At 65.9% G+C, this 21175-nt stretch overlaps 1 protein-coding gene across 3 annotated transcripts in view; it reads right to left on the bottom strand.

Annotated features, from left to right (window-relative positions):
- HPCAL1 (hippocalcin like 1) overlaps positions 1 to 10262 on the bottom strand; it is a 53682-nt gene extending 43420 nt beyond the window's left edge. For all 3 annotated transcript variants that reach the window (XM_045579747.1, XM_045579746.1, XM_045579745.1), the window contains exon 1: positions 9987 to 10262. The gene's annotated coding sequence lies outside the window, so the exon portion shown is untranslated. The remainder of the gene's footprint in view (positions 1 to 9986) is intronic.
- Positions 10263 to 21175: the final 10913 nt, after the last annotated feature.

Genomic DNA, 21175 nt, shown 5'->3' with positions numbered 1-21175 from the left:
CCCCCTGTCTATGATCCATCCTCACCCACCCCAGGCGACTCCCAGCCTTCACTAATTCCTTTTCCCACAGCCTGCCACCCGCAGGCCCCGCAGCCCCGCAGCCCCGCTCCGGGATGCGCCCCGGGGACGCCCGGGCGCCATGGCAGCCACCTGCTGGCAGCAGCGGCGCCGCCTCCTCGGGGGACCCCGCGCACCCCGCGCAGCGGCTCTGGGAAATGACGGCGTGTGAACGCGGGGCCAGGCGGCGTGAGACACGGCTTCCCAGGATGAGGCTCCGGAGGGAATGGCGGGATGTGCGGGCTTCGGACAGGCCTGCTGCTTTCTTCCTTTTCCTCGTCCTCACGGGAGGGTATCTTCTCCCGTGGCTGTTCGGAGGGAGGGAGGGAGGCAGGGGTACGGGGAGCGAAAGAGAAACACGGCGTGAGAGAGAGGCACATCCACTGGGGGCCTCGCCCAGGCGCCCACAGACGGCAACTGGGGATCGAACCCGAGACCCGTCCGTGCGCCAGCGGACGCTCTGAAGACCATACGACAGACGGCAGGCTGTGACGACGGGGCTGAAGACCATACGACAGACGGCAGGCTGTGACGACGGGGTTAAAAAAAAAAAAAAAAAAAACTCATCCAAGCAACTGGAAGCCATCGCTGAGCCAGCAGCACAGGCGGCCTCGGGTGTTCCAGTTTACAGTGGAATTATTGGCCTGGAGAGACAGCCGGTCCCCAAGCAGCGTCCTCCTTCCTTCCCCTGAAGGTAATCTTCCCCATTAGCCAGCCCCTCTGACGGCAGCCTCGTTAGTCCCCGCCCGGACCCGGGCAGGCTAAGCCTCTGACCAACGGCGGTGACAGCACCCGGCGCCCTGGGAGGGTGCGAGGGGCACCGCCGGGGCCGGAACGGCTCCCGAGAGCTCAGAGGGCCTGCTTCTCAGCCAGGAAACAAGACCGTCCGCCCCGTGGTCAGCCCAAAGGTCAACTCCATGCCCGCCCAACATCCACTCCAGGCCAGCAGCAGCAGCAGCAGAGGGATGCGAGAAGGGTCTCTCCCAGGGGTTCCTCCAGTGCACAGGAGCGGAGGCCCAGCCGCCCTGCGCTCAGGGGCGGGGAACAAAAAGTGTCACTTTCGGAAAGGGAACCGAGGCCCAGCCGGCAGCTCCTTGGCTGGAGTGTCCTCCCAATGCACCGAGGCTGCAGGTCTGATCGGTCAGGACAGACAGGAGTCCATCAGTGAGCGCATGCGTAACCAGAACAGCAAATGGACGCTTCCCTCCCCCTCCCTAGTTCTCCCCCCTCCCCCCTCCCCTGCAGATCAATCAGTAAGTGAAAGGGGGCTGGAAAGCACCGTCCTGGTGGACAAACCACACGGAGAGGGCTCCCGGACGAGGGCCACGGCGTGGACACTGGTGCTGAGGACAGAGGGAAGCGGGGGCAGGACAGGGAGGGGGCAGGACAGGGAGGGGGCAGGACAGGGAGGGGGCAGGACAGGAGCGGGTCAGGGCACAGGCCCAGGTTGCACACAGGTGCGGGCTGACTGTGCACTGTCTGCGGGCAGGGATCGGACTCCGTTCTAAAGGAAAGGCACCTCTGTGACCCCCAGTCCCTCACGGACACCCCCAAGGCTGACCCAGCGAGAGCCAGGGGGGCTCCTTCCAGGCCGAGAGCCAGGAGCGCGCCCGAGTTCCGCACGGAGGAAGGAGGCACCCGGCCGGCCCGCACGCTGACCTCCCTCGGCCACGGCGACGGGGTCTCCGGAGACACAGAGCCTTGTCCTTCCGGTCCCTGTTCGAGGAGCCGCTCGGTGCTGAGTTCGGAGGAGATGAACAAGCTGCCACGGGCACAAAGCAGCGCTAACGACGCATTACGGCAAAGCTCCCTCCCTCCCTCCCACCCCCACCCGTGAGGAGGTGCGGTTCCCGCCAGTCTGACTGCAGACCGAGCAGAGCAAACAGGGAGGAGACGAGGTTATCAGAGGAATGCGCTCGGATTCCTCGTAAAAGCCTTTTCCCTAAGTGCCTGCAGCGTCCACGCCCATCGGAGCAGGAGGACTCGGAGGAACACGGAAAAGCCGGGCAGAGACACGCTCCTGGCCCCACTGCCCGCCGTTCAGTCCCCGCCCTCCCCGCCCATCCGCTCCCCAACAGAACGACATGACACTGCATCTGCTCCGCAGCTCCCTGCTTTGGAGAAATGCTTAAATTGCTTATGTTCAGCCCCTTTAGCAAGTTCCGACCAGCCTACTCTGACCCGGGCCTCACGTCCAGGAACCCTCAGCGAGTTAGGAAAGAGGCCACGGGGGGCAGAGTCGGCACGGAAACCTACACTTCTGCCCGAAAAGCGTGCAGGGCGTGTCTTCTACAAGATTCCGGGGCTCCGGCTTTTCCCCAATCCACGCGCAGTCCAAACCGGACGCTCAATCCCGGGTTCCTGAGGTCGGTGCCCGAGGCCGGCCGCGCTGAGCCCGCCCAGGAAGCGCAGGATTGCATCAGGAGGAACCGGATTGCATCATCGGGGGAGGAGGGCCGCGCCTCCTCCGAGGCTGCAGGCGGCTCCCGCAGAGAGCCCGGCTCTCCGGCCTGCGACGTGAGCCCCCCACAGCCTCCGGGCGCACGCCCCGCCCACAGCACCCACCTCCACGGTGCCCGGAGCCCTCCGCGCACACAGCACCCTTCCCGGCCCACGGAATGACCAGAAGGTGCTGGGTGGACGGGTGGGCGGGTGACACGCCTGGAGCGCACCCCCACGGCTTCAGGACCGGCCCCTCCTGTCTAATCCGAGCCCACAGTGTGTCCCCCACGTGATCCGTTCCTTCTGCACTAGGAAGCCTGCTCTTCAGACGGCAGGTGCCAAGGCATCTGTGCTTTCTAGGAGGTTCCTTTTCCTGCGTCAGCGATGCCGTGACCACGCTCTCTGTGCTGCAGGGGGTGCACCCTCCCACCCGGGCGCACAGTCAACCATCTGTCCCGCAGGCGCCGGGGGCGGACAGAAGGGAGCGATCTGGCCCCGAGCGCCGTCTGACAGGCGAGGAAACGGAGATGTGGTGATAAAGACGCCCGGGCCACGTGACGGCCAGGCATGACGAGGTCACGCGCCAGCGTGGCTCCCAGCCTCCCCAACCGCCGCCCGCCGTTTAGCTGTAAAGCACCGCCAATCAGCAGGAGCACAGAGCAGCCCACTGCGCTGGCCCCCAGCCCCCGGTCTGCAAAGCCCTCTGCCCCGGGGCCAGGCCCAGGCAGACAAGCTCAGTCCTCCGCCCTCTGTCTTTCTGTTCTGCTCAGGCCCCCACCAGACCGAGGGGGGCCCCGCGCTGGTCACAGTGACCCCGACTCAAGCTACTGCTCCAAATGCTCTTTCCTCCCCGGGAGGCCCTCACGGACGGCCCAGGCATCCCTGAGCCCAGTCCATGACAAAAACTAACCGCCCCCGCCGGGTTCTCCCAGAACCTTCCAGATCATTCCCATGAGGCCACTTTTCAGAACAACATTCTATCATCTACCCATTCATGTTCCCTGACCCGACTGGTCATCTCCTCGTTACCCCCTAACAGCAGTGCACCCTCCCACCCTGGCACCCGGAGCTAATCCAGCATCAACGGGCTCTGTGACGCCACGCCCAAAGGCTGGGAAGGAACGCTAGACTTGGTGATGATGATGGTGATGGTAGTGGTGCTGATGGTACTGATGGTGCTGACAGAGATTATGGTTATGGTGACAGTAATTAGTGATGGTGATGGTGATGATAGTGATGATGGTGATGACTGTGATGTAATGATGGTGATGATGGCAATGGAGGTGATGGTGATGGTGATGGTGACAGTAGTTGATGGTAATGGTGACAGCAGTTGGGGATGGTGACAGTAGTTGATGGTAATGGTGACAGTAGTTGATGGTAATGGTGACAGTAGTTGGTAATGGCGATGGTGGTGGTGATGGTGATGATGGTGATGACTGTGATGTAATGATGGTGATGATGGCAACAGAAGTGATGGTAATGGTGATGGTGACAGTATTTGGGGGTGGTGACAGCAGTTGGGGATGGTGGTGATTGTGATGACTGTTGGGGATGGCGGTGATGATTATGGCTGTGAAGGGGACGATGGAGATGATGGTGCTGATGAGAATAAGGCTGAAGGTGAGGATGCGGCTGTGCGGGGAAGCCAGCAGCTGGCCACCACAAGACACAGGGCAGGAGCTATGGGCCAGGGAGACTTCTGCTCGGCGTGGGGTCCCTGCAGAGAGAACTGGGAATCTCGCCTGTGCTCCATCTCCCCTCCCACTCGCACCCACACTGGTGACAACCGCGCCCCAGCGCAGAAGCGTGCACCTCACAGCAGCTCGGGGGACAGCCGGCCCGGCCTTCCTACTCGTAGGTCAGGCGAGAGCACATCACCAAGACCCTATGCAAGGGCGATAGCAATCCTTCTCCCTCAGAGGACGAAGGAGAAGCCCTCCCCAGAGAGTGAGCCCGCCTCGGCCTCCGTCTGAGGCCTTCTTCTCCTTCTTTTCCTTTCTGATCCTCAGGGAGGTGTTTTCTCCAGACTTTTAGAGAGGAAGGGAGAGGAAGAGACGGAGAGAAACGTCGATATGAGAGACACGTCACCTGGCTGCCTCCCACATGCCCATGCCCCTGATCAGGGCCGGGAGCCTGCAGCCGAGGTATGTGACTGGAATCGAACCCAGGACCTTTCAGTCCGCAGGCGGACGCTCTATCCACTGAGCCACACCGGCCAGGGCTGGGCCTTCTTTACTGACTGGGAAGAAGAAAGAGTCCAAGCGGCCGCTGCGTGTCTCCGCCCGGTGGCTGAGCCAGGCTGTCCAGGCTGCGCGGCCTGGCTGAGGGTCTGTAAGAAAGCCTGGCTCAGCCACGCCACCCCCCACGCCCCCTCCCGCCCCGGCGAGGGGAGGGGGAGTCACCAGCCCACCCCTCGGTCCCGGACGTCCACGCTCACTCCGCCGGAGCGACTGTGCAGCCGCACACGGGAGCACAGAGCGGCAGCGATGGAAAGGGAGGCGGTTAAGCCCCGTGAGGGCCCGGAGGCTCGCACTTCCCTCCGGAGCGGAGCGAGGACGGGCGTGGCCGGGAAGGGCGGGAGCTGTGCTCGATTCCATTTTCTGGAAACGTCTGGTAAAAGCTCAGGAAGGAAGCCGAACCCTGAGCACTTAGCTGCCCCAGGAAGGGGGGGGGGGGGGACACACACACACGGCGATCTATGGCCGCTGCACAAACCGGAATTCTGCCGGCGCCCCCAGGAGCCCCCGCCGCCCAGGCGCCCCGGCACACGGGCACCCAAACCCCACAGACACTTCCCAGGCACTCCGGGGGGGGGGGGGGGGCGGTCCGGCCTCCCTAAGTCTGACCTCTCTGTGCACGCCGCCCCCACGTTCACGATCACCGTGGCTTCTTCAAGGACCCCGAGAGGCTGCTCAGAAGACATGAGCCGGGACAACCCAAACAGCAGCTCCCCAAACCCCAAATCACACCCCCACACACACTGGCACCCTCCCAGGAGCCTGGCACACCCACTCAGACCGCACGCCTGGCGCTGCTGCCCATGAAACACGCGTGCTTGGGGATGAGCAGGAGGCTGACAGGTGACTGGGAGTGGGGAGGCATGCCGCCAAGCCCTCCCCGCTCCCTCCACTCGCCTGTCTCCCCCTGGGGGTCAGCTTGGCCCGTGCTCCTCCCGGAGCCCCGGGGAGGGGCCTCCCACTCCCACACCCCAGCACCTGCCATGCTCCCGGCTGTGGGATGCCCTCCCACCCCAGCTCAGAGGGAGGAGGCCCGTGCCCAGCCTTCCAGGCCCGGGAGGAGCAGGCACAGAGCCGGGCTCAGAGGAGCAGCGTGAACTGGGGGTGGCGGGCAGAGAGCGAGATGACAAACACTGACCAACAGCAGCGCAGGGTGCGCAGGCTCTGCTCCGGGGGGAGGCGTGGGGAGGGGAGGGGGCCGCGCCACGCAGGGCTGACCTGTTAGACGGGGGGAAGAGCACAGACACGGAGACCTCCAGCTGGGAGAGCCGAGAGCCGGCCCCTCAGGCAGGAGATGGTCTGGGTGACGGCCGGCGTGGCTGTCGTGTGCCCGGAGGACGGGGCTGCGTTGGGTCTGAGCGTTGGGACAGCTCAGCTTGCTCTCCTGACTCAGCACAGCCCCGCTCAGGGGCGCACGGAGCAAGGAGAGGGTCTGGCGGGCGGCAGGGTGCAGAGCAATCAGGGGAGACTTCAGAGGGGGGCCAGAGCCCCAGAGCCTTCTTCCTGCTGCGGGAACACGCAGCTCTTTCCGCGGAGTGTTTCTGAGCCGGGGGCCAGAGACGCCCCCTCCCCCTCACTTCCGGCCAGGAGGCAGGGGGGCTGTGCGGGCAGGGCCCCCCCAGCTCCTGCCACCCGGCTGCACCTCTGGGTGCAAAAGAAACGACACAGGGAAGGCGCAGCCCTGGGCGAGCCAGTGGGGGGGGTGGACAGAGCCCCCCCATGACACCTCCGTGGCCCGCGGGGGGCAGAAGGGCTGCAGGGGGAGCCCCGCTCTGGGGGCGGCCGTGGGCAGCAGGCCTCAGGACCGTCCTTAGGCCTGGAAGAACATGGCAGGGTGGCCTGCGGGAAGGATTCACTGTGCTTTTGGGGCAACTGGAGCAGAATTCCTTAGACGGGGACCCAGCCTCAGCCTCCGGCCTCCTGCCACCGACTCCCACTGGCTGGGGTTCAACGGGAACCATCTCCCCGCGGGCAGGTGGCACCGAGCGCCGGCCAAGGCCGCCCTGCGTCTCCGTGTACAATTACCCCCTGTCATCCCGATCGGAAACCCAACCCGCGGCCACACGGGAGGCCGGGCTGTGCCTGTGCGCGGGCGCGACACACGCAGGACGCCCAGCGAGCGAGCGAGGGGGCGAGGGAGCGAGGGAGCGGGCGGGGCCAGGACAGCCTCCTCCCGGCTCCGCGGCATCAGGTGCCACCCCCCAGCGGACCGCACCTAACCCCCCATCGAGGCCGGGCAGGCAACCCGCACAGCGGGGCAGTATCCCACACAAACAAGCATGACGGAGGGCTGTCTGGAATGCCAAGCTCACATGCCAGCCTGATCCCAGGCCAGACAGCATTTCTGCCCCGGGCGGCTGGCGCTCTGGGGGTGAGGGGAGCCCCGGGTTGGCCCTGGTCTGTCCGCTGGCGCCGGGCCCTCCACACCTTACCGCCCAGGAGCGGCAGCCCGGGGCCTTGGGGTGCGTTTGGGGGAAGGCCACAGGGGTGAGGAGGACACGGACACTCCACACCGCCTTTTAGGCGAGGGGCACCCCTGGAGCGGTGCACACGGGGCCCTGAAGGCAGTGGGCGTGGCCCTTCACCGGACGGGCTCCACCAGCAGCAGCTCCAGGCAGATATGCCAAGGTGTGTGCCCCGGGGGGGGGGGGGCAGGGAGGGGGGAGTCCACCCCGTCCCTCTGGGAGTGCTCACTCTGCACAGCCCGAGGGCCAGCAGGGCCGTGTGGTGAACTCCGAAGGCGCCAGCTTTCTTTGCTCTCGGCTCCCTCCAGGAGGGACTGCTGGGAAGGATGGACGGGCTGGCTGGTTGGGGCAGACGCTGTTCTTCTGGGGTTTGGACTAATTCTTGCTTCTAAGGTCACAGGAGAGCCCAGGCTCCTAGTTCCTGATGCCATGTCTCCCATGACCCTGGTACCTGGACGTCTGTTCCCCATCCCCTTGGCCTCCCAACCCCCCACACACAGTGCCCCAGCGCCCGGCTCCAGGGCAGCGAGAGCGAGCCCGGCGCCTTCTCTCTCGGGCACGTTATCCAATAAAACCTCAAGAGCTGTCATTACAGGCGCTTTCCAAAGCGAAACAGAAACAGATCTCGGGCCAAAGTACTGGTCTGCCGGAGGCACGGGGCCGGCTCTAACGGGGAATAGCCCGGCTCCTGGCCTGTCTCCCGCAGAGCCGGGCAGAGTGCGCACGTGTGTTCTTACTGAGCCTGGTTATGGGGAGGAGAGGAGGGTTCATGCGAACGCCCCTTCTCTGCTGGGATATAAACCACGTCACCAAACAGGCGGCAGCCGGCGTGTGCCCAGCCTCAGCGGCAGGAGGAGTTCGCCCACTCTGTGCCCCCCACGCACCATCGCTGAGATCCGAGCTCCCGTCCCCCGTGGGAGCCACACCAGAGGAGGTGGTGAAAGCCTGCAGAGGTCCAGCCCCCAGCCCCAACACGGGAGGCCCGCCACCGCTCGCAGCTGCCCGGCCCACGCCGGCCCCGTGTGCAGCCGTGCACCGTGAGGCTGCGCGCCCCGGTGAGAGGCTATTTCGGTGCCGGCCTGGGCAGGGTCCTGAGAGGAAGGAGCCGCAGGAGGGAAGGCAGTGCCCGCTGCCCTGGCAGAAGGCAGCGCCAGATGGGCCTGCTGGGCCGGGCAGCGCTGTGGGGCAGTGGGCAGGACTCGGGGGGTGCGTGCAGGGCAGCGCGGTGGGCACACTCTGCAGCTCCGTGGTGCCCGGAGCAGGCGTGGGGCCAGGATGCAGGGTCCCACAGGGGCCTCAGCCTCCTGCTCGCCCGATGGAAGGGAGTAGGGTGGGAGGGAGTAGGGTGGGAGGGGGGAGTAGGGTGGGAGGGAGTAGGGTGGGAGGGGAGTAGGGTGGAGGGGGAGGAGGTAGGGTGGGAGGGAGTAGGGTAGGGTGGGGGGGGGAGTAGGGTGGGAGGGGGAGTAGTGTGGGAGGGGAGTAGGGGGATAGGGTGGTAGTGGAGGGAGTAGGGTGGGGGGGGGGAGTAGGGTGGGAGGAGGGAGTTAGGGTGGGAGGGGGGAGTAGGGTGGAGGGGGGAGTAGTTTGGGAGGAGTAGGGATGGAGGAGGGAGTAGGGTAGGGGGGGGGGGAGTAGGGTGGGATGGGGGAGTAGGATGGGAGGAAGTAGGGTGGGAGGGGGGAGTAGGGTGGGAGGGGGGAGTTAGGGTGGGGTGGGGTGGGGGCAGGAGGGTGTCCGCCCTGGCAAACACTCTCCTCTGGGGGAACATGCCCAGCCCGATGCCCGGTGCCTGGGCGCTATGGATGCGGACCTGCCCCTGCGGGGAGGCCCCTGCCATGCCGGCTGTCAGATTCCGGGAGGACCGGGCACTTGTTGAATAAAAGGGCTCCTCGCAGCCGCTGCCTCGCCGGGAAGCGCCCCCGCTCGGCCGGCCTTCGTGGCTGGAAAAGGGCCAGCGTCCCCGCGGCTCCAGGCGCCCCACCCGCGATAACGGGGAAAAGATTTAAAAGGAACCGATCCCGTTCACGAGGCACCCACTCCGCGCAGGCCGGGCGGCAGCTATCTCAGCGCCCTCGGTGCCCCGCAGGCTCGCCCCGGGGCGGCGGGCGCGGGCGGCGCGGGGGGCACTGCGGGCTCCGGCTCCGGCTCTGCCTGCCGCCCCCTCCGCCCGGGAAGGAGGGAGCGGGGGCCGGCGCGCCCCCTCCCGGGCCAGGGCTCCAGGCGACCCACGCGGGCCGCCCCCGGGCCCGCAGTCCGTCCCCGCGGCTCCGGGCTCCGCACCGCGCGGGGGGGGGGGGGTGCACCGGCCGGACCGCCCCGCCCCCGCCGCCCCGGCCCCGCGCACACGCTCCCCGCACCCCGCCCGGGCCCGCCGGCCCCCGCCAGCGCCCCCCAAACCTGCGCACTCGGACCCACGAGGAATCGCCATTCCGGGCGCACCGCCGGCCTCGGCCACCACCGCTCCGGCGCCGGAGACACAGGAGCCGCCGACACACACGCACACGCTCACACACGCACACACACGCTCACACGCGCACACGCTTACACGCGCACACGCTCGCTCACACACACACTCGCGCACACACACACACGCACACGCTCACACACACACACTTACACGCGCACACGCTCACACACACATGCTTACACGCGCACACCCACATGCTTACACGCGCACACGCTCACACACACATGCTTACACGCGCACACGCGCGCACACGCACACGCAGAGCCCGTGTGTGAGGCGCACCCCCCGCACCCCGCCCCATCGGCGCTTCCCTACCTGCTCGGGGCAGGACGTCCCCGGCTTCCGAGCCCGAGTTGGCGCCGCCGCGCGGGGGAAGGCGCCGCCGCCGCCGGACGAAGCGCTGGGGCGGGAGGGTGGCTAGGAGCGCCGGCCTCCTCGCGCCCGCAGCCGCCGCGCCGGCCCCGAGCTCATCGCCGTCCGTCCGAGAAACAAAAGGAAGCCGGCGGCGAGGGAGGGAGCGAGCCAGCACCCGCCCGTCCGTCCGCCGCCCGCGACGCCGCCGCCCGCCGCCTGCCACCCGGGAGGAAGGGACGCGAGGGCGGGGCCCGGGGCGGGGCCGAGGCCGGGGCGGGGCTAACGTGGGGGCGGGCCCGGGGCTTGCTTCCTGCAGCCACGCCCCCGCGTTTGCCCCGCCCACAGGGTGGCACTGCGGCCACGGCCCCGCCCCCATATTCGCCCCGCCCACCGCCTGGTGCTGAGGACTCGCCCGCCTCGGCCACGCCCCCATATTCGCCCCGCCCACCGCCTGGCGCAGCGGCCGCGGCCCCGCCCCCTGGCCGCTGGGCGCGGGACCCCGCCCCGGTCCGCGCGGCCCCGGCCCCTGCGGGGCGCCCTCCGGAGCGGCGCCCTGGGCCAGCCCCCTCCCCGTGGACTGCGGGCCGCGGGGGCCGAGCACCGGCCCCAGCTCCCAGCCCCTGGCCTCGGCCGCGGGTGCGGGAGAGGCCGGGAGGCGGCGCCAGGAGGAGCCGCCGCCGGTGCCCGCCCCCCAGTCCCCGCAGGAAGTGCGGCCTGGGTGGCCCGAAGGGGAAGAGGCCGGCCGGTTCGTCCAGGCGGCGGCCACCACCTCTGACCCCGCCCGTCCCCTCCCGCCGCCGCCGGCCCCAGGCAGACACCGCCGGCCTCCCGCGCCTCCTCCGGGGGGAGCCGTGCGGTGCGGGGTCTACCCTGGCTCCCGGGACGGCGCACACTCCCCCCCGGTGCGCAGGCCCCTGGCCTGGCTCCCCTCCTACGACAGGGGAGGAAGAGGAGGAGGGGGAAGGCGAGGAGGAGGAAGAGCAGGCTTCCCCGAGCCCCTCCCTTCCTGGCGGCCCTGGGTCTCCAGAGGAAGGGGCTTGGCCGCAGCTCGGCCCCGGGCACAGGTGGCCTCGGTCCCAGGGCGGGGCGGGCCGTGATCCCCAGAGTCCCCCCACCCTGCCTGCACCTGCAGGAGGGCAGCTCCGGATGGAAAATCAGGGCCCGAGAAAAGCAAACGTACCCCACTCCACACTCCCACCGCCGCCCACCCGGCCACCCGGCGAGGTAACCACAGAAACAGCCAGAAACACAGACTGGCTTCCTGGCCTCTCCAGGGAAAACTCACGTCCTCCTCCACAAAAGCAGGGTGCGGGCTCCCCGGCCAGGAGGCTGCCCCCAAACGGTGGAGGCGGCTCCCAGGGGGGCGTGGGGCTTGGCAGGCACTGAGGTCCGAGCCCAGAACCCTGGCTCTTCGGCAGAGGGTGAAACCAAGCCACCGCGCTGCTGCCGGGAGGAGCCGGCTCTGGTACCGCTCTCCGCGGAGACCGGGCCTAGGACAGGGAGGGGGCTCCCTGCAGATGCCCAGGCAGAGGGCGGTTCCAGTGAGGGGCCTTGGGTCAGATGCCCAGACCACGCCCACCGGCCAGGCGGCTGCACACCTGGGTTGGCAGGGGTCCTTTAGGTCCTGCTGTGGTCACGCGTCTGACCCCACTGCAGTGCAGCTTGGCGGGTGTGGGGGAGGCACCCCCAGGCGCTCAGGAACCCTGCATCTTCCAGCTAGAGATCCACTCCCCTCCTTCAGGGCCCCCGAACCTGCAGCCAGGGGCCAGAGGAGAGCTCAGGCCAGGGCTCAGGGTCCGGAGAAGCCGGGCCTGGAGGGACTCACATCGCCTCTGCCCACATCCACCGAGCAGTCAGTCCCGGGGTCCCTGGGTACAAGAGCCAGGCGGAAGCCGTCCTTCGGTGAGCACAGCACGGCGTCCCTCCTTCCACGCTCAGTCACGGCAACAGCTGGCCACACGGCGCTGATGATCGTGGTCACTGACCGCCTGCAGACTCAGCTCCTGGGAGGAGCTCTGGTCAGGAAAGCCTCGCCGAGCAGGTGGCCGTCTTGCTGGGCCTGGAAAGCAGGGGAGAGGGACGGCCTGGGAGACGCAGGCGAAGGGCAGGGAGGACGGGAGGAGGCTCGGAGAGAGAGCGCCGACGCTGACCCAGCCTGTTCCTGGACCCGCGTCTCCCACGGACCCCCGCGCCTGGCCCGCGGGGCTGTCCTCTCCCCAGCAATCTGGACCCTCCCTGTCCCTCAAGGCTCAGCTGAGCTCTCAGCAAGCCCTCTAGCCTCCCAGCTCACCTGGGCTCCTCCCTCCTCTGAATCCCTGAGGAAGGCAGTGTCTCCCACATCGCTTCCTTTCGTGTCTACGGCACCGTCAGGACCGGGACTGTAAACCCTTACTGAGAGCGGGCGTGTAGTAGTTGCTCAATAAGTACTTGGACATTTAACAAACTAGGGCCAACAAGAAAGCAAAGTCAGGATAAGGCATTCACTTCCGGGGGCTGTGGTCACACAGCACCATGGGTGGAGCTGCTCCAAGGACAGGCATTTTTGGTCTTAGAGTCCTGGAGGCTGAAGTCCAGGATCCAGGTGCCGGCAGGGCTCGTTCCTTCTTCTTCTTTTTTTTTTTTAAGACTAACCCAGGCTGGTTCCTTCTGAGGGCTGTCAGGAAGAGGCTGGGCGGGCCTTCCCCCAGCTTCTGTAACCGGTGCTGCTTGGCTCGTACACGGCTGTCTCCATCCCCCATCTTCACGTGGTCTTCAGGCCTCTGAGTTCTGGTTCCCCCTTCTTACAAGGACACCAGTTGCATGGATTCCAGCCCCCCCCTCCCTCCACGATCTCTTCCTAACACGGTCATCTGTAAACACCCTATCCTATCCTATCCTATATAATAAAAGCCTAGATGGCCACACCCTCACGCACACCCTCGGTGTCGACCAGGCTGGCAGGGGAGGACAGTTGGGGGCAATCAGGCCGGCATGCAGAAGTGGTTGGGGCAATCAGGTAGGCAGGCAGGTGAGCCGTTAGGAGCCAGCAGTTCTGGATTGTGAGAGGGACGTCTGACTGCCAGTTTAGGTCCTGCAGGATCGGGCCTAAACCAGCAGTCGGACATCCCCCGGGGAGTCCCAAATTGGAGAGGGTGCAGGCTGGGCTGAAGGACACCCTCCCTCCTGTGCACAAATTTCATGCACCGGGCCTCTAGTTTCCAAATAAGATCACCTTCACAGATGCCAGAGGTTAGGCCCTCGCCACCCTGACAGGGAAACAATTTGACACCTGACGAGTGCCGTGCCATGTAAACACTTGTCCCCCGCACGCTGGCTGTGGAAACCGGAAGGTGGGAACCACGGATTGTCTTAACCATAACAGCACCTGCCCTCATTTCCTGAGGCACTTTGACCTGTGCCACTTGCCCTGTGCTTGAAAGCAGCCCCAGGCGTTACGGACGAGGACACCAACCCATGGAGAAGTGAGGTGTCCCCATCCCGTATCGGGGTCAGTGACCACAGGTCAGACTCAGCGTCGCTTGGCTGGGCTCACGCTGCTCGGGAAAAGGCAGCATTTAAAAACATCCCTGCCAGGGAGGTCTTTCCCATCGGCATGCGTCTCTCACACAAACCCCCGCTCCCAGACGTTTGAGGAAGTCTGACTCCGCTTTTGACTCTGCCCCCGTTTCATTATTACAGAGGGGACAAGGGTGGCTTCTGGGAACAGAGTAGGCAATTCCCCTTACCTCTGACAACCCACCCTGGCCCTGACCCCAGAAGCTCAAAGCAGAGGAGCAGCCACAGAACACGCTGGAAGGAATCATTGGATCCCACCTGGAGTTGGTACCTGAGTCAGAATCAGGGAAATCAGCCCTGACCGGTTTGGCTCAGTGGATAGAGCATCGGCCTGCAGACTAAAGGGTCCTGGGTTCGATTCCAGTCAAGGGCATGTACCTTGGTTTCGAGCTTGATCCCCAGTAAGTGTGCAGGAGGCAGCTGATTGATGATTCTCTCTCATCAATGTTTCTAGCTCTATCCCTCTCCCTTCCTCTCTGTAAAAAATCCATAAATATATATATATATATATATATATATATATATATATATATATATATATTTAAATAGTAAATCCAGCACACATAACCATAACAGCATTTTAAATGGGGGGAAAAACACCTATATTTTCTAACAACAGAAAATACACAGTAAGAAGTTGGCATTCTCTTACATTTTCATAAATATCGTGAACGTCTGGCTTGATAGAAGATCTGCGTTTGGTAGTAAAGAATAGGTTGTTAGTGACGGGTTATGCCTGTCGGTGCTTCTGCGTGGAACCTGCCACAGCCATGCGCGCGCCTGCAACATGCCTGGAACACGCCTGGAACACGCCACCGCGCTCCGGGGAGAGCGAGCATCACACAGCGGCGGCGGCCAGGCCATCCCCCCGTGTTGTGCCGTCACACCCGGTGGCTCTCCGCTCCCCGCTTTTGTGCGGTTCATTATGGGTGCTCTTTCCGGGGTGGCCTCGTGCACCCAGGGACCGGAAGTGCGTGATGACTGAAACTCTGCCCTCGGCCAGGGGCCTGCAGGCAGCGGCTGAACCGAAAACGGAGCCGGGGGGGGGGGGGGGAGTTACGGGGCAGGGGTAGGGGGGACACCGAGGCAGCCAGCCTGCAGGCGGCGGGAGGAGCAGCCCAGCCGGCCCGCTCACCACCTGGGCCCCCCTCCCAGGGGCTCCCGGCTCCCGGCGCAGACACGCTGTGCACTGCCGGCCTCAGGTCCGCCTCCCACCTGCTGGGCCGCCGAGGGGGACAGAGAGGTCTTCCCCTTCTGAGAGCCGCGGCCGCCAGCAGGACTGGCACCCAGCTGCCGGTAGAGGGAGGAGAAAGGAGGCTTTGACGGGAGGAGCCTTGGTTCCCAGCCCCCGCCAGAGCAGCTGGGGGCAGCGCGGAGAGGGGGTGCAGGGCAGCTGGCCGGCGGCGGCGCCAGGGCGACACTCGACACAGAGGGAGCCTGTTGGCAGCACATCGAGGCCTCGGGAGACCAGCTGGGTGGTGCCCGCGGGCAGGTGCCTCTCGGAGAGTTGTGTCTGTCTCAGGTCCTCCGAGGGAAGCCAGCCTGGGAGAGCGTGGCCCGGGAGCGAGCAATGCCCCCGCCTGCGATGCCCCCTCTGGCCAGGGATCCAGGGCCCTGACCCGGTCCGACTGGCTTTCCCGGCTGCTGCCGCCACGGTTGGATCGATGTGCGGGCGATGACGGGCAGAGGAGAGGGCCGGGGGGACTGGGAAGAGGGAACCAGAGGAGGGGACGGTGGGAAGAGGGGACGCTGGTGAACACGTCCGGCCCCGGGACAGGCCTCCTGTCTGGAGGAGGAGGCACAGGGCAGCAGGGCCTCCGTGGGCCTGCCCCGCCCCCGCCCGCCTGGGCCGCGGGAACAACCGGCACAGGAGTGTCTCTCGCTGCGCGCAGCCCTCGTTTCGCTGCTCCCGTTAACTCCGCCGTATTTTTAACATCCTCCGTGCCCTCATTGTCTCCTCGTTTCCATCCTCATTTCAGGGCGCCCTGGGACCCGGGACCTACTTTCAGGAAGGTCAGTGCTCACTCTGGGGCCGCCCCTCCTGACACAGATGCCTCGGCAGCCCTGCTCCCGCTCCGGGGTGGCGGCTCAGGGCGGGCGGGCGGGCCTGTGCCCGGAGGACGCACTCAGCCATCGGGGAGTCCGGGCGGTGCACGCGGCCTGGGGTGCGCTTTGGAGGGACCCCGAGCTGCAGGAGGCCCGCCTGGCCGGCCGCTGCGTCTGCCTCCTCGCCTGCCTCGGGCGGAGCCAGGCCCAGCAATAGCTGCCCTCCCATCAGCAGGCCAGGACTCAGCTAAAACCCGCCCCGCGGCCCGAGAGCCGGGGTCCACACCCTGTGAGCGCACCCCAGCACCCACAGCACACCGAACACCCCCCTGGGGTCACTGGGAAACATGGCACCCGCCTCCCCTCTGCAGGCTGCGGCTGGCCGAGGGGCCGGCGTGGCCCTGGGCGGGGCCGTGGCCGTGACTCCACAGCACAGCCTTCACTGAGAATTTCCTAGAAACACGAGGTGAGGTCACCCATGCCCATGGATGACCTGGTTCCCAAGACCCTTGTGTGCAAAGGAGAGGCCGCCTGGGTGGGTGCAAACATGGGGGGGGGGCGCTAGGGGTGCCCGTGCGGGAGGGCACTGGTCTCAGCACGTGGCCCTTGGGCTTGAACGTGGACTCGCTCACCCACCATCTAGCCGTCCAGGCCCCTCGGGGAGCCCCACACGGGGGTGGGGTGGGCATGGGGACTAGGAACACACAGTCTCAAACCTCCGGACTCCCGGGCCCCTGGCTGTCCTCACCCCCCTCAACCTTCCGGGACCTTGTTGCCCACAGCAGCCTCCGGGCCTGCAGACCGGGTCCCTGCCTTCTCGCTCCCTCTGTGCGGCCGGCAGCCGGTCCGCAGCCGCGAGGGGCCGTGTGCGCAAACCGTGGTGGGTCCCCCAGGCCAGGGCCCTGAAAGCCATCTGGCTAGGCGTTTTCCCTTTTTCTTTTTAAATACATTTTTATTGACCTCAGAGAGAATGGGAGATGGGGAGAGACAGAAACATCAGTGGTGAGAGAGAATCACGGATCGGCTGCCTCCTGCACGCCCCCCACAGAGGATGGAGCCCACAACCCGGGCCTGTGCCCTGACCGGGAATCGAACAGTGGCCTCCTGATTCCTGGGTTGACGCTCAACCAGAGCCACACCGGCTGGGCTGGGCTTTTACTTATTGGAGACGTTGCAGAGGCAGGAGGCAGCCATTCCCAGAAGCTCTCCAGGCTCAGGGGCCTGGGGGCAGGACCCCCCTGGGCATGGCCTGGCAGGGAGCGCTGGGCCCCAGCGGACGAGGGCGGGCGAAGGGCCGGCTCCCAGGAGGGGCCGGCACCCCGCAGCCCTCCGTGGCCGCAGACTCTGCTCAGACGCTGCCTCATCCGCCCTCGTCTGACCCGGAGCGCTCCTCCGCTGCTCCCTCCAGACCGGCTCCTGTCACGTGGGCACAGCAGGGGGTGCCTAGCGGAGGAGGGCACCGAGGGGGCCGCCGCCAGCAGCTCCTCAGCGGGAGGGGGCCCACCCGTCCCCAGGCTCCCGGCACCCCCTCCTCTCAGCCCAGCTCTCCCCGGAGGTGCTGGCCCAGCTCCGTGCGCCCCATGAGTCCCTTCTTCCCCAAACCTCTGCTCAGCCCTCTGCTCCCCGACCCAGATGTGTTCACGCCTGTGTGTGCACATGAATGAATTGTGTGCACATGAGTGAGTCTGTGTGCACGCGTGTAGTTGTGTGTGTGCATGTGTGTGTACATGTGTGTGGATGAGTGTGTGTGCATGGGTGGATATGTGTGTTGGTGGGTGTGCATGGGTGAATGTGTGTGCGCATGTGTGCAGGTAGATGTGTTGCATGGGTGTGAGTGTGTGTAGATGTGCTTGCATGTGTGTATGTGTATATACACGTGTGAACTGTGTACGTGTGTGTAGGTGTGTGTGCATGGGTACTTGCATGTGTGACAGCAATAGCTGCCCTCCCAGCACCAGCCGGGCACCCTGGCTGCACCACAGGCTGTGGGTGTTGGGAGGCGAGGTGCCAGCTCTGACACAGGACACTCAGGCTCAGGAAGTCCAGGACCTGCCGCAGGTCCCAGGCTCATCCCTTCGCCCCCGGAGACTTCCTCCGCGGGACACGGCCAGGGGGCGCTGAGGTCACCACGCCTGGCGCTGCCCGGGTCTCTGCAGCTGCCTGCAGGCTGGGAAACCCCATCTGCATGTGAGTCGGGGGCACGTGGCTCCTCCTCAGGGACGGCTCTGTCCTCCTGTAACCCCTTCCCCCAGGGAAGCCGGGAGCCTCAGGCATCTGCTGCACACACACACACAACACACACACACCCGCTTCCCGCAGGCCCTCCACCGCTCGGTGTCCAGGCACAGGTGCCCGCCCCCACCAGCACCTGAGCCTGCCACCCCTGCTTCTGTCCTCTGTGCTGGGGCCCTCACCCCCCCCCCCCGCAGGGCAGAGCCCCCAGCAGGAAACGGGGGGTTCTGAAGGCTTCCCAGCTGGGGGAGCCCCTGGCAGCGCCCTCGCCTGGGCCCCTCCAGAGGGGTCTGTGTGCACCCTCCCAGGACACCCACGCGAGGGGAGGACGCGGTGGGAGATTCTGCCTGTGACCGCGCTTCCCTGCATGACCTCCACTGGGCACAATGGGCAGGAGACTCCAGTCAAAGCCAATCAGCGGATGGAGGACTAACAGGCGGGCTGCTCAGCTACCAATACCTCGTGATCAGCTCTGACCCTTCAGAGCAGTTACGGTTGACCAGCCCTCCGATTCCCTGCCCACAGCTCTGTCAGAAAGACAATGATCAGCCAAAACCGGTGTGGCTCAGTGGATAGAGCGTTGGACTGCGGACTGAAGGGTCCCAGGTTCAATTCCAGTCAAGGGCATGCACCTTGGTTGAGGGCACATCCCCAATGGGGGATATGCAGGAGGCAGCTGATGGATGTTTCTCTCTCATCAATGTTTCTGACTCTTTCTCCGTCTCCCTTCCTCTCTGTAAAAAAAATCGATAAAATATATTAAAAAATAAAATTATAAAAATAAATAAAACAATGATCGGCTTCCTGCATCTCCCAGAATTGGAGGCAGGGGCACCCAGAAGCTGCACCACCTCGGACGGGCCCCCCGTTTCTCAGGAGCGTCTGCGGCTGCGTCAGGGATGGTACCGCACCTGGGCTGGGCTGCCCTGGCCCCCGGCACCTCTCTCGGTGGCTGAGCTGCTGTGCTGGTTTTCCTGAGGCTCCTGCCTGGGGGGTATGGGTGTACCCTATCATTTTAATCTTTTTTAAAAATATTTTTTACAGAGAGGAAGGGAGAGGGATAGGGAGCTAGAAACGTCGATGAGAGAGAAACATCGATCAGCCGCCTCCTGCTCACCCCCAAATGGGGATGTGCCCACAACCTAGGTACATGCCCTTGACCGGGCATCCAACCTGGGACCTTTCAGTCCGCAGGCCGATGCTCTATCCACTGAGCCAGACCGGTTTCGGCTCATTTTAACCTTAATAAAAGGGATGGAAAAGCCAGAGAGAGGAGTAGTCCTCCCACTACAATTGGACGACCCCTGGCCCCAGTTTCCCAAATTAAATCTTTTCTAAAGTCTCTTTCACCTGTGTGCGGCCTTCCCCAGAACCCGAACTCTGAACCGGAACCCTAATCACGTGGGACGTGGAAGGGGTTCCCACAAGGAGCCCTGGGAGTCCCCGCCCACCTGGGCCTCAGCCTCCCTGAGCCCAGAGGGAGTGGGACGGAGACCTCAGCCCTCTGAGATGCCACAGCGCCCGGAGTCTGTGCTCCTGCGGGCCGGCCCTCGGACCCCTCGCCTCCCGCAGCCTCAGGAGCGGCCTCAGGAGCAGCAGCGAAGGGGCGGGGGCCGCCTCGTCACCCCGCCCGCCACCCAGGGGACAGCGCTTGGCTGCCCCGAAGCTGCTGGAGGGAACTGTCTTCCTCGGGCCCGGCCTCCTGTCTGCCCGGACGCTGGGCGGGGAGCGGAGCCCGGGCCCGGAGACCATCGCCCGCCCCTGCCCTTCCGGCGGCCAGAGGGAGGCCTGCCCCAGGCCAGCGTCCCGAGTCTCCTCAGACGCTTGGTTTCCTCCATCGCCAGGTTCCAGGGCCCCTCGCAGGCCCCGGGCCAAGGCAGCCCTGGAGGAGCGGCCGGGCCCCGTGCACAGGGGAGGACAAGCAGGACGACGCCAAGGTCAGTGCGCGGCGCGGGGGCGGAGGGGGCGGCCCGGCTCTGCCCGGCTCTGCCCGGCACCAGACGCCGGCCTGGGGTAAGGAGGCACTCTTGCCTGAGAAACGGGAGGACAGCCAGCGCGGCCCCACCGGGTCAGGGCCAGCGTCAGGGACACGGGCAGCCCGCCCGGGCCACGCGGTGACCACGTGTCCCTGGGGGTGGGGGTGGGCGGAGGTGTGCACAGAGCTCAGAGGCGGCACAGAGCTCCACAGCCCGGCCGTCACCCAGCCCCCAGGAGGCCGCCTCGCCAGGACAGCGAGGGCCGGACAGGCCAGCCCTGGGCCGGGGCCGCCCCTCTCCCCGTGGTGCCGGGTCCATCCGGGCCAGAGGCGAGGCCGGGGACATTCGCTCAGCTTCCTCCTCACCCATCGGGGTCCGGCCGGGGCCCCCAGAGGCTCCGCACACAGCCCGAGGCCAGGCCGGGGGGGGGGGGGCCCAGACCGAGGCCGCAGAGGCACAGACAGTCTGGGCCCCCGGCAGCGGCTGGGCCGCGGGGCTGGCAGGGAGCCGGGAAGGTCCCCGAGTCCCCGGGAGGGAGCCGGCGGCTCCGGCAGGGTGTGTGGCTGCAGCCGCTCTCCCCGCACGCCCGGCTCCAGCACAGCGGCTCACCGGCCCGGGCCCAGCTGCTTGGACTCCCCTGGAGGGCCACTCTGTCTGCGAACCGGGGGCTGCTCTGCCATTGTCGGCTGTGGGGGGGCCGGCAGCACCCAGACCTGGGGACCGGAGCTCCCCTCCGTCTGCACATCTGCCCCCCGCGGGCGCCTGGTGGGCAGCCCCCCCAGGAGCCAGCTTCAAAGAGGGGTGAGTGGGAGCGGGGCAGGGCCCCCACCGGAGGCAGCGGCAGGAAAAATGCCTGATTCACCGCCCTCCCCGCATGCGGCCGTCATCAATAATGGAGCGATCTGGACACGGGGCTCGGAGTCAAATACGGCGGCCACTTCGCATCGGCAGCAGAGATGAAAGGTTTCTCTGCTTCAGTGAAGACGCAGACAGAATGGAGGAGAGGCAGAGAGAGATATGGAGGGGGGAGAGAGAGATAGGGAGGGAGGGAGAGAGGGAGAGAGGGAGACAGAGAGAGACAGAGAGAGAGGGAGGGAGATGGAGAGGGGGGAGAGAGATAGGGAGGGAGGGAGAGAGAGAGAGAGAGGGAGACAGAGAGAGACAGAGAGAGAGGGAGGGAGAGAGGGGGAGAGGGAGGGAGGGAGGGAGAGAGAGGGAGGGAGACTGAGAGAGAGGGAGAGAGAAAGGGAGATGGAGGGGGGAGAGGAGCGGGAAGAAAGGGACGTAGAGGAGAGGGAGGGAGGGAGAGAATGGATGGGGGGAAGGAGGCAGGAGGGAGAG

Source organism: Pipistrellus kuhlii, unplaced genomic scaffold (genome assembly GCF_014108245.1).
Source record: "Pipistrellus kuhlii isolate mPipKuh1 unplaced genomic scaffold, mPipKuh1.p scaffold_m20_p_112, whole genome shotgun sequence".
NCBI lineage: Eukaryota > Metazoa > Chordata > Mammalia > Chiroptera > Vespertilionidae > Pipistrellus > Pipistrellus kuhlii.
This window is presented reverse-complemented; position numbering and strand designations above follow the sequence as displayed.